This window comes from Idiotropiscis lumnitzeri, chromosome 10, assembly GCF_059441095.1.
Source record: "Idiotropiscis lumnitzeri isolate Australia: NSW breed Sydney's pygmy pipehorse chromosome 10, RoL_Ilum_1.0, whole genome shotgun sequence".
In the NCBI taxonomy this organism is placed as follows: domain Eukaryota; kingdom Metazoa; phylum Chordata; class Actinopteri; order Syngnathiformes; family Syngnathidae; genus Idiotropiscis; species Idiotropiscis lumnitzeri.
This window is the reverse complement of record NC_142400.1, coordinates 13,192,210-13,206,204: the sequence shown is the minus strand read 5'-3', so window position 1 is coordinate 13,206,204 and position 13,995 is coordinate 13,192,210.

The following is a 13,995-nucleotide window of genomic DNA, read 5'->3' as shown; positions in this document are numbered from 1 at the left end:
TTCATGACCTTTATGGACTGAATCTGTTGGCGCAGGTAAGCCATTTAGGTTCGGTGGCCTCAGCATCACAAAACTGCTTTGATGCCAACAGACCGTGAGCATCAACCCCCTCTGGTAAAGTGTAAAGTGTAAAGCGATTTGGATGAGAAATGCCATCTTCAAGTCTGAGACCATGGTTCTCAGCCACAAAGGTACGAGAGCACTCTTCGGCTCGGGAAGAAATCCTGGCCCAAGTGAAGGAACTCAAGTGTTTTATTGATTTACGGATCTCCTGATTGATCTAAATTTTCATCCTCATCTACGGTCACGAGCTGTGACCATAAGAACACCTCATTGATTAGGTGTTTCCGGAATTTCTTATGGGAAGAAGACCCAGAGAAGATCCAAATAATGCTGGAGAAGCTATGGGCTCAATTTTCGTGACTGGCGTAAACCCTGCATGTCGTGTGGCCGATCTCTGCATGGAAGTGTGTTAGCCCGTTGCATTCAGATTAGAAAAATTTTTTTTGCTTCTGGGATTAGGAGAAGCTGATATACCTGCAAGATGTTTTATTCCCTCAGTCACATAAACATGGCAGGAATCTCATCACTGGATTTGCATATCTTTCTCAGAAATAAAATAAAGTGGATAAGTGATGTGACTTAGCTACGACTTACTTTGCTCCATCCACTGAATGTTCTTCTCAGTCCAGTTGCCGTGCATTGTTTATGGAAGATGACAACAATATCAATGAAAGCCTTTCCTATCACGCTGCCTCCATATGGGGATAATCTTTAGTATTTGTACAGAAACTGGTTGTGTATACCAGGCAGTGCGCACCGCTAATGCTGCAAATGAACAGCATTTGCCGATCAGATACTTGTTTTTATCTACCATTGTGCTCTAACAACAACACAATAAAAACATGCTTGAACGCACCAAATAATATTCATTTTATTTAAATGGTAAATGCAGTCAATCATTCACATCTACGTGGACATACATTTTAAGCACGCAGGCATGGGAATAAACATTATCACCCATGCTCTAGAAATGTCACGGGTATGTAAATTGGATGGACTACCGTGACATTCTATTCTCATTTTTTGGAATTCTGGATTAGGACTTTTCACGATCGGTAAAAAAATCTTAAAACATTCTCAAAGTCAAAGTCCTCCCCTCCAATTGGACAGAATGCATTTTGCATAACAATAAATCAGAATTCATTTGATTCCACAGTCTCAACTCATTTAAAATCGACATCACAATAACCCATTGACATGTCATATTCAAATAAATTCCAGTTCAGACTGTCACGGCCACACAAATTCATAAGAATATTCAAGTTAAAATTTTCATGAAATAGGCCATGACTACGCTGACTCCTATGAATCTCCATTTAAGTAAGTTGATGTTTTTATTTGTCACAGCCTAACGGCGCCATTAAGGAACTCATTGGCATTTGCTGTCTAGCAAAATAAATTAATGTGTGCTACACTGTTCATGCTAAAAAGGTACACACATATCCATACATATTAACGCATGCCCACAAGCACACACGCGCACACATTGTCGTGTATTTTCCCGTGGAGGTACAATAATATTTAGTGCACTGTCACCTGTCAGGGCAATTGAGATTTGCTTGTTACTGACCACACATACCGTCTGTCTGGCGCACTCCCAGGAGTGTAATAATGGCCGTACATACTGCTGGGGGCTATATTTCAAACAGTAAGTGATAAATGTGTATATATGTGTTTCCAGGGACACGTTAATTGCTATAGTGATACAGTAAGCTCCATTAGATAAATGCATTCATGTAAACACGCAAACACCTGTGAGCGCATGTATACAATGAATAGTAATAACGAGCCCTTAATACAGTCAGAAAAGTGGTGACCCAAAATAGGTAGGATAATGATTTATAAAAGAACGACGTAACCTTTTTTGCAAGATAAATGTTCCTAAGTAATTCTAAGTGGTGCACGACGGACACAAAAATATAGTATGGGAAGACGTGTTGCAGACATTTTCTTGGTCCTAGGTATGCCTTACTAAACATCTCTTTTTACACCATGTCCTCCTTTTCTTACTCCTTCTCTTCTTCTTGTAATATACTTCCAAGACTGATCCCCACTTTCTTCAGATAATAAGATACTCCCATTAGTCTGTGAGACTCATTCCCCAAGCATCCATCACTCCCAGAGTCACATTACTGCCCTCTACAAGCACCAGGATGTTTTTCTCCTTAATTGTAGCTGTATACGCACCCTCACCTCCTGTAATAATAAATGGTCTTGTCCTCCATTATGGCCATTAGGGAACTCACGCTGAGAGTAGCACATCGCCCACATTGAGGACAGCTTGTTTTGAATGAGGCGTTACAGCCAAGCCATGAAAGAATGTCTTGTACATTTGAGACATATTAGAGAGTGTGGTATTTGATTGCAGCATTGAACGGCTGGTTCTATTTTTTTCCCTCCCAGTTCTGCACCAGCAATGTCTTTTTCTTCACAATGTCACAGTGAAGTAGAAACAGCATGCTGGACAGTTGACAAAGACTCCCAGGAGCAATGTTATTTGCAACCAGATGTCTCAAACCTGCAGCCAATCTTCATGAGGAGTTTAATGGAAATAAAAGTACCAAGTTTGTCCAGAAGATGCCACTATATTACCATTGTATTGCAAAGATTTTGCATCCTAACCTAATCATGGATTTGCAGCATTCCGTGAAGAAGGCATTTAAATTAGATGCCCCATAGGGCTTGAATGGAAAGGTAAACGCTGAATGACTGACTGCCTTAATGTGTGAACTTCTTTCCCTCTGGCATTTATATGCAGTTTGTATTACAAACATCTTGACTCATAAACCCTTGCGGTAACTATAAATGTGCTTGGAATAGAACGCTGTCTATATTGACCAAACTTGCAGTAAGTTTAAATTTTGCAAATGCTGTCTTAAGCTTCCAACACAGCAATGACATTAATAATTTTCTTTAGGAATTAATTTTCAAATTTAGATTTTTATTTTATTACAAAACGTGTGAACCAAGAGTCTCAGGTTTAAAATGGGCAAGCGGTTGCCTTGGGCAAGGCAGCTCCCCTCCCTGCCACTAATGATGTACATTCTGATTCACTTGAAGGTCGGGGTTAGAAAATTTGTCAATTTAAAAAATGTTTGTTTTAATAACGGTCCCTGCACACATTGATTACAAGAAAGCAAGATATGTATTTGATGTTATCTTCTCTTGAGAAGCACACACTTCTGTATCTGCCCCAGATGTAGTTTTCCCACAGAATGACACGACTTCAGAAACTACTGCCAGAAAAATATTTTCTGCTTTGAACCCCAAACTTCATTTGTCTATTTAATTACAGTGGGTTTTTGTGATTGTTTTGTTTTTATGACCTGGATGGAAGATTTGTATATACAAATATTTACTATCGCACTGAATTAACATCTTCACAACTGCATTATCGTATGTGTCTGATGCAGACTATGTGTGCTCCGACTCAAGCAGGGTATACACACATAATAATCGCACTAAATATGAGCTTCCCTCCCGATTACAATTAAGATAGCAAAGGCCTGATCAACGGCGATCCCCAAAGGATACTCAATGGTTATCCTGTGTCAAGTGTGTTGGGAATGTTTTTTTTTCCCTCTTCAATCTGCCCTGCTGTGTGGGGCCGACAATCGTAAAGGTTATACCAGTTCACCACCATAAAATGATAAGAAGAGTTTGCAATCTCAGTGAAGGGACTACATAAACTATAAATTGGACTATATCTTATATTTCTTCATTCCATGCTACTATTTCTTCTTGTTTTTATTTATCTCAATTTGAATGCACTGTGGCACTATGCTGCCTTACTCTGGACAGTCTTGGTATCACACTCTATTTCTGGTTTGGGAGGAGATAGTACTCGCGATTGTCAGTGGAGACATGTTATGTTATGTGTGTTGTGCTGTGTTGGTCATTTCAAATACACCACACGACAAGGGTAGCATTTTTTTTTAACAGCCTGTGCGGGTCTCTCACATTTTAAGATGTTTAAAATCAGTATTTGTGTAATCTGCTTTACGTAAAAAAATGGGTCAGTGTGGGTCATAGGAATGAGGACTCTTGTATATAATATGTGGCTGAAAAGAACTTTTTGGCTTTTGCGGGTAGGAGACTTCTTGTTTACTGTGCAGTAAAGGTCAAATAGTGGTTGGAAAATATTTAAATCAACGTACACTAACCTGATCTGACATCTTGCTACTGCGTAAGACTAACTGTGTGACTGTCCCTTTTAATGACATGGACTACACTGCACTGGACTTACGAAAATGGTCGTCACTAAAACCAACGGCGAAGTAAATATTCTTATACATTAATAGTTCTATAATCGTACTCTTTTCCCTTCTGGATTCACCTATCAATAAACAGGTGGTCAAAATGTTTTTGCATTGATGAGATAATTATGTCTAAAGGGTAGATCATTATTCAGCACCTGACATGAAAGTAGAACACTCTCAAAATAGTCACCACTGTTCTAGAGCATTCTTATATCTCATACATTTAAAATGTTGAATATTTATCAAGAAAGACTGACTAATTTTGGACATACAACTTTTTAGTTGATAGCATTTTGTCATTTCAAGGCTGAACTGATCTGCATCTATTCTGTATATTCACCAAACTGAAAAGTAAATCCATTCCCCCCTCCATATCCCAAAATATTAATGAATGAATGATTCACTTTGGTCTGAAACAATTTGGTTTATACAAATCATGACACTTGGTGGAGGTCTGCTATATATGATCTGGACTATTTTTTTATTTTTAATTTTGAATAAAAGGCAAAAGGCACAGCAACATTATCTGAAGTCTTCCACACACGGTATGCCTTTTCCTCTCTTACAATAACGGTACTATTTTGTTATAGATTTTTTTTTTGTTCTACGCTGGGACATTCAATCTATTTTTCAGACGTCTGCTGTCATGTATGTAACTATTTGTGCCTCATACCAACCGGCCAATTTACAGACGGTGACACAAGAAACGGACAAGGGAATCATTACGGACAGATTCATAAATATCAGCTGCTCTGTTTCTTTTAATGGTCAGGAGTCAGAAGTTTACGGTGTGGAAGTCCCCGAGCAAAAAGACTCAAGGATAGATCAATGTCAGTCGTCAGGGGGGGAATGAAAGCCAGTCTGGTGGAAAAGGGTGGGGTGGGGGGGGCAGGAAGGGGCTTCAGGCACTGAAAAGTCATATCATAAAGTCGTCAGGGTGGGCGATGGTGGTTTCAAATCATGAATTCTTTAATGTACTAAGTCCAAATGGTCCCCTGTGCCCCCACAGTGCCTTGCCTGGCACTCTGAAAATAATTGAGGACTTGAGCAGGAGAAGAAGGAGGGGTGAGTAAAGACAGGGAGTGAGGACACAGGACACGGAGATCAGGATGTAGACTGAGTGAGAGGTCATCGTTTGTTCAATCCTGCCGCCACTGTATTATCCTGTCCTGATGATGAAGCTCTGGTGGAGGGAGAAGATGTAATCTCGTGGCATTTCAAGGGATGGACCTTAGAGAATTACTTCTTTCATCTGAGGTCATTAATCGCTCCGTCCAATCAGGTCGCTTGTAGATCAATACCACAGACCCGTGCTGCAAAATTAAGGCATGAGAAGTGATGGGAGAGTATAAAACATGTGGTATATGTTTCCCATCAGCAATTTTACAAATGGTTGAGTCAATGAGTCGGAGCTGATCCCGATGTTCGGTTCTTAGTGATGGAAAAGTCAATACAGCGGTGACTTCAAATTAGGGCCAGGGGGTCAGTGGGAGCTCCCATGAAGCTGGCAAAGCGGGAATTTAATTCAACTTTGATTTGTATTATAAACATCTCGTAATATTTTTTTAAATAATCTGCTTTGTAAGCATTTTTTTTTTTTTTACATCCTATCGTCGCTATGTCTACGGGAAGAGTGCCGCCATTTCGTCATTTGCAGCTGAGCATATATTGTATCCGCTTGATTGATATACACATAGGGCTCTATTCCCACATTCAATGGTATGTCTTTGAAGACCTGTCAGACAGAGAAACAATTCAGTGGCAAAAAGTCAGTTTAAAGTTTCTTCAATCAGACCATGTCTAAATACCGATGCAGCTGGTCCAAGGTGATTTTGATCAATTTAATTGGGGCAAAGACAGACAGCTGTGCTACATGGACATGTGGTAGATGTCAGATATATTTTGTTGATAAATATGTGAACAGTGGGCCTCAAACCTTATGAATCATTGTAGAAATCAGATCATTGAATGCATCAGGGCAGAACGATGGCCTCACAGTGCAAACGTTGTGTGATCGATCCATCTTAGAGATTTCATATGATTTGTATTATAATTAAAATTAAAAAAACAAAAAAAAAACATGGAATCTGAATAAATCGCACATAAGCAGCAAGGCAAACAAACATTGAATGCCTGTTACTTTCGTTCCCCTCAGGCAGCACTGCATTAAGAACCGGGAAGATTGTGTAAAGGATATTATCATATGGGCTCAGGAACACTTCAAAAAATTAATTCATACTATAAATAGCAAATATATTGTAATGTTAGTATTGGACTGTAATTTCTCATGCCCACTGGTGACCTACAAATACGTTAGATCTGTTGTAATAACGCTTGAAATGTTACTTTCCTTATAGCACAATTTGATCATACATTTCACATTTGCATGTTTAATATTTGAAGCAGTGCTTCTAAAAGCAGGGTTAAAAACATGCAAGGACTGATTCTTTGGGAACCTTGATCGTTGTCTTCTCAGGTGTTTCAGTTCAGTGACTACCGGACACTACCTCTCTCCTGGTTGGCCATTCATTAGAAGTCGTCATTCAGTGGTAAGAAAGAATTTGAGTTTTCATGAAGCCCATTAAAGGCCAAATGTCACCAATTTAACTGCGCTAGACTCATAAAAGAAGCCATGCATGCCAATGATGTTCATTGCCTTTCCATTCTTTGTAATGAGCTGCATGCACAGCACTCTTACGTAGTTGCTGAGTGTACAGTTAATATATATGACTTTAAATGGAGCAGCAATTACCCGATTTGTCTCAGATTGTGTTTGTTGATTCAAATATCGAGGTAGAGATTTTTTTTTTCGTTTTATACTATACCGCAAAATTAAATAGAATAACGCCAATAAAGACTCCTAGAAACAATAGCAGCTCATATACACTTAGAATGTGTGTTCAGGTTGAGGGGACAAATAACCCACATCAGCACGCCTTCCAACATAGCCACAAGGGGAGGAAGTGAAAGTGGGATTGGGTTATTCCAAAGATGAATGTGCCTTGCAGCTTTTGGGCACAACACAAAGCCAGCGAAAGGGAACATCGGCATCATTTGATGAGGCATTCCAAATGTCTCTGGGGAAGCGAATTGCCACAGGCTAAATGACAAATATATGTTGTTGGTGGTGGAGAGTGATTCTGCTGGCTGCCCTCAGGTGCTCTGTGGCTGCCAGCACTATTCTATTTGTCCTTGAAGATGTTGGCTGAAAATGTTGTCATCTGCTCGGGTTGCCTCTTTTGTTCCTGGTTTATTGTGTGTACAGTATCTACTTCCAATTGCTTTACTCTCTACAGGAGAACTTGCCAATATTCTATTACATTTATAACTGTATATAGCTTTGTATGTACAGTAGATGTTTTTTTTTTTCCCCACCTTTATTTTTTATGATTCTATTGGTCATCTGCAAGTATTTTGTGGATTTTACTTTCTCAGACAATTGCTGAGGTGGCAGTCAGAGTATGGCATACAGACAAACAGGAACTTGGATAGCACACCTACAACGTAGTGCAAGGCCTCAGGAAATGTTTACACAAATTGGGAAAAACATACAAAAGGTAGATGTTTTGTTTTTTTTTAATTAAAGGGGAAGGAAAAATACTTTTTTTATTTTCTTTTTAAACCCAATCTTTTTATGTAATCGTTCACATTACAAAAACAAATCTGACCTCTAATGTGAACGCAATGTGTCGTGAAGTAACACTCATGGCCACAAAGAATGACGTGTTGAGTGACGTGTACCCAGAAAAAGCAAAATGTCACATGGCAAAATCTTCATGGAAGGTGTAGGTTGTCATCTTTTTATAACATATCGCCTGATTAGCGATATGTCACAAGTAGTTTGGGGAAATGAGGCAACGCTCCTTGAACTCCTCATTTTATGCAGATGTCTATTAAAGATGACATCACGTCATTGCCGCATGTAATAAATGAACCATCTGCTTGGCTGAATTACAACTATCACCACATACTGTATGTCAACATTATGTTTCATGTTTCAAGTGGGATTAAATTAAAGTCAACATTGTTACTCAAAACAAGTTTGCAGATTTGGGGACGATTGTTACCAAGACTCCCTTGCAAGCGCTTTTACCGGCATATGTTGGGCTTTTGATGAAACAATATCAAATGTGTATGAATAAGCGTTCATACTTCAGACATATCGCATACATATCCGATTTATATCCACATACAAAAGAGGTCCAGGTTGGATTAAAAAAAAAAAGAATTATACCGTTTACACTGCATGAACAATTCCAATATGGCTAACATAAAAAAAAAAAAATTGGAACTGACCTGAAGTGTGAATAATAGCCAAATATGCCATGTGCCCCCACTAGTGTAAAAGGTTTATTCAGATCGATGTTGCGTTGGTGGAATAAAAGAAAATGAGATTAATCCAACCATTTTCATCTATCAACCGGAGGAGCCATTTTGACATTCTACTGCCACTTGCTGGCGACGGAATTTGACGTCAAAGAGCGCTCGACTCACATTGCGGATATCACGTGACCAAACCCAGAATATAGGTGAGCCGTGTAAAATATTGACAGTCTTGCCGAAATGGGTTAATGACTGCTTATGAAACCGGTGGAAATGCACCATGTTGAAGAAGAGCTTCCTGAGGGTCAAAAGGATGGCTGAGCCATTTGACTCGACCTTTAACTTACGATTTAAATTTTAAGGAACCCCCACCGCCCTAGCCTCCCCATTCGAAGAAAATTATTTTAGTTACTTGAATACCAAATTAGTCTGTTTTTTTGCTAAGGCACCGGAGTAGGTAAAATTTTTAAGATGATCAGATTCAACCAATATTTCAGTGTGGTGTTAAAACATTCATTAAATAAATTTGCACGTTGGTGCCAAATATTATGAGATCACATGATATGCCTACTTGTATAAATTTTAATAAATAAAAAAAAACTCTAATCATTCATATCTTTTTGAGTGAGAGGAAATTATTTAAGAGAGACCCCGAAGGCACCACCAAAGTGTTTTAAATATTAAATATTCTTTTGACAATTTCAGCACAACATAATACAGTTCCAAGCATACTTCTTTTTTTTTTATCACAAGTGTCTTTTACACCATGTAAGACATTGCTCCCATTTAAAAGTTCTGTAAGTGTAAAAGGTTCAAACTTACAACAAGCATGGAGATGAATAATTCTATGTGGGTAGGCATTTCATTTTTTTCTACCTACAGTATATGCCTGAATTATTGATATAAGACTCAAAGAATTTCTTCCCTGTGCACAATGTGGATTATCTATGCTTATGCCTAAAGACAAAACAACATGGTAAAAACCTCCATCAGAGGGTGAACGATGGAGTCTGAATATTTGCAGTCAGTTAATGACATTTCCATTCTGCGTGCTTGTCAGAAATAACAAAGCCTTGCATTTACCCTCTGCATCTGCTTAAGTCTCTTTCCTCCTCCCTGTGCCCCAAGTGGCTCAGAAATCCTACTTTATAGCAGAGAGGTGTCAGAATTTTAAACAGGCCCCGTCTTTATCCCCCCGCTTCCCCGAGCGCTTTCCTTTTAATTCCTCGAAGACTAGGCCGCAGTCGCCTTTTAACCCTCACCGTTTTCTCTGCTAGAATAATGTTGGCTTGGGGTTGGTGTGCGAGGGGCAGGGGGGACTGTAAGGAGTGCAAAGGTGATAGAAAGAGAGGGGAAAGGTGAGATATGGATGTTCTGCACTCAGGGAAGAGAGGGTTAAAATGTGAGGAAATAAAGCTGTGTGGAGAAAAGTGAGTGGGAAAAAAATGAAAGAAAATGAGAAAAAACTTGCAAAGACAGGAATGAAAGACATGGACAGACGGCAACGGCTGAATTCCTATTATTCTCTGGTGGGATGCTGAGTAGGTGTTTATCACAGCTTACTGTAAAAAAACAGGATTTTGGTCAGTGGAGGCTGTTTATCTCATGTCAGATAAACTTGCTGACAAGGCGGAAACAACACACATTGGCAACAGCCCATTGTGAAATTTCTTAATTAACTTTCTAGAAATCTGAGGCAAGTAGGGAATATGACATTTTCAGGCAAAATGCAATCACATCACAAATATTCAAATTGGCTGTGGTTGTATTTTCAAATGTTATTTTTCTTACTTGCTTTGAACTAGAAATTAACCACAATTTCAAAAGTTTCACATCAGAGGTGATTATACTGAGACAACGTGAAACGCATGGAAAGTTTATAAAATGTAGGGCATCTATTTTCTTTTTAAATCAGCCCAGGACTAAAGGGTATTAAATTGGGAGAAGTCTCCAAATGAATAGTCTTTAAATGATATTCTGCTGTATGAGTAATTGCCTGAAATTCACTCCCCTTTGAGTCAATCTCATGTGTGAAGTCAACGCTGTTAATTAGACCTATTTTCATGTTCAAGGAACCAGCTGAGCCTCCTCTGTTCTCGGTTTTTCCTCTCTTTGCTCACTCGCTTTTCTCTCCAAGCATTTGCACTTAATTACTGAGGGACTGCTGTCTGCCACAGCGAGGCATTGCAAAGAGATGTAATGTCATTAGCAAGCACACACGGAAAACATTAAAATAATATTAATTATATATTGTATCACGCATTGATTTTTTTAAGTATAGTGGTGCCGTTGCAACAACCTATTATTCGCCATGTGTTGTTCTTATTTCTGCTGAGTGATACACTGCATTACGCAAAGCATTCTAAATATTAAGAGCAGCAAATACAAATAGAAATGTTTGTTTGTCTGTCTATCAATCCAAATTCTGAAATAAATGATTTTAATCAATTTTAGTGAGTAAAAAGGGAAACTAGTGTTTTTATTCTAATGTTGCAAATGGAAGTTGCCATAAGGCGCACAGTGTCACCTACTGGGTGTTGAAAATTGGATTCTCACCACAGTGGTTGATGCCGTTTGTTGTTCGGAGCAGTGTAGTGAGCGAGTAGTGTGGATATTGAGTGCCAGGATAAAATGCATGTGTACACACACGCATGCACAAACACACAGTCTTTTGACACTTTGATTGCACACTGCAGTCCAGGGTTACAGGAAAATGAGGAAATTGTAGATTGAGTAAAGATTTCTGCAAGGATTTTATATCGTGAATTGAATCACTGTACTGATTTTACTTGCTTTTATTTATTGAATTTTCTACAAGAGATTACATTCTTTTGCTGCCATACGCAATTTCAAATATTTCATGTACTACTACCATTCACCAGCTCAAAATACCACATTCCACAGAATCGTCAAGTGTCCGTTCAATGTTATAGTTATAGAACAACCAACACAAAGACATACAGGATAATATAAGTGATGTAACTATCAAACCTCTGTGTGTACGATGGAATTATTTAAAGTCATTGCGATTCAGATTTTGAGATACCGGCACTGGCATGCAGTATAAGGGAAGGCCAAATGATTGGCAACAGGTGCAACATGGAAGCTCCACCCATCAACACTCCCCAAGGTACCTCATGAGAAAAACGATTGAACAGAGGAAAAGCAGAAACATAACGATTACACGCAAAATACTGCATGTAAAAATAAAAAAAATATTCTCTCTTATTATTAGCAGGACCAAACGTACAGAAACACTCACACAAGAACATAATCACACCATTACGAACAGTGCACGTATGAAAAGCTAGGACCAAATTGTATGGGGGTTGTGAGCGAGGGACTAATACTCAGTCAGACAGGATGCAGCTTTCTCTGGAACATGCATGCAACATGGAATGACGGTAAAAACCATCCTCAGGAGGGTATCTTAAGGTCATCACCATCCCTCGCAGCTCACTGGAGCTATAAGTTGATAAATTCAGAGGGGCATTTGCCCTTCAAGTTGCACATTTTGCTAGCAGCCATGCCTCTTTTAAGACGACCCTAATCTAATGCCAACTGTCTGTGGAGAAAAAAATGGTAAAATTGTTTGTGAAAAATGAACATCAAATCCTTTCCAGAGCCCCCAGACCCTAATCAGAATACGTTCAGTGGTAGCATTTATTGGGCCTAGGAGAATTTCTTATGTTTTGACCTCCAAAGGAGATGTAAATGCAGGTACTTACAGATGAAGTGATTTCACAGTGCAGCATTCCTTCTCAGCCAAAGTGGCAGTTTGTGAAGTGCAGGTTGGAGTAGCCATATGATAAAGATTTTTTTTTTAATGGTTAAAAGTTCCTAGTAACAATGTTGCTTTTATGAAATGTTTTTTTTTTACATCTTATTTAGATGTAATTCAAATATATATGTATTGTGTTTCTTGGATGTGTGAGATAAGAGAGAATATTAAACGTGTTTCAGTGGAGAAAAGGAAATTACTACAACAGTGGTGCATAAGAGGTCCTCTGAGGTGAGTCCTTTCACATGACGACTAAACACAAGACCTTTTATCATTAATGACAGCTTACTGTTGATTTGACACTACTTTATCGAGCTGGCGTTTGTTATATTGGTAATACTGCAAACATACTGTCTTTTTTGGTGACATTACAAAGCCCAAAAAAAAAACAAGAAAAAAAAAACTTGAGCGGACCCTAACATAATGTCACCCACGTGGTTTTATGATTAGGGTTTTGATCATATTTACAAGCACATTGTTCCTGAAATTTGTGGTTACTTTACTAAATGTCAGACTTTTAGGTCTGCAACTTTTTGCTGGCATTTTTCATTTCACATGCGAACACATCCAGATAAGAGAAAACAGAATCACAAATAGAGGGACCATCACACACATTACAACCTAACACGCCCATAAGCGCTTCTTCTGTATGTGTCGCCCATAACTAACTGGATTCGTCAGCTACAATCAATTTGGCACATGCTATCAAAACCTAACGACCAATCACCTCTTCCCTGTCCATCTCAACACCCCCCCCCCTCAGCACACCCCTTGCCTCCTGGCTTTTAGAAAAATCCAAACCCCTTTCCCCGCTCCATCTGTCCTCTCAAATTCAATTCCCACTATCACTACACTGCTTTTTCTCCCCAACCATCACCTCATCACTCATTCCCTCCATGACTTTCTTCATCATTCCCTCTTTTGTCCCAATTCAATCGATTTCACCCTACCAGCATTTTTCATTTTATTTCCCGATTCCTCCTTGCTCCCATCTACTTTAACTCATTGAAGCCCATTCTTCTGCCTGATAATTTTGTCACAAAGGCTTACATTATTCAAAATGTTCTCCCTCCCCTCATCCTCTCTTCTCATTGTTCCCACTTCTCCACCTTTTAAAATAAACTTTCCCCGCCTTCCTTGTCCTCTGTCCTTCACCATGACTTTCCCTCATCTTCCTCATCCCTCCCTGCCATGGTGCCACACTATTGCTCGCCATGCATCCATCCAGCCATTTTTTCTTAAATTCACCAGCCAAATCGCTCTCTAACAGATGCCGGCCTCATTCAGTCGGCCTCCCAAGTGTATGGGTGTGTGGCTGTGTGAGTGTCAGTTGTGTCGGCGTAATTATGCATGTGTGTGCGAAGGAGCACGTGCGGGCATGTGTGCATGTGCATGTCTCACTGGAACAGGCCTGGCCAGGGCTAATTGCCGCCTCCTACCTGGTGGTGACAGGCCTAATCAAGGATGATGAGCTCACTGTTGGTCTCTCTCGCTCCATCTCTCACTTACTCGCTCTCTCTTTCGCTCCCTCCTCTTTTGGCAGAAATGTGGATAGACAGCCTACAGTAA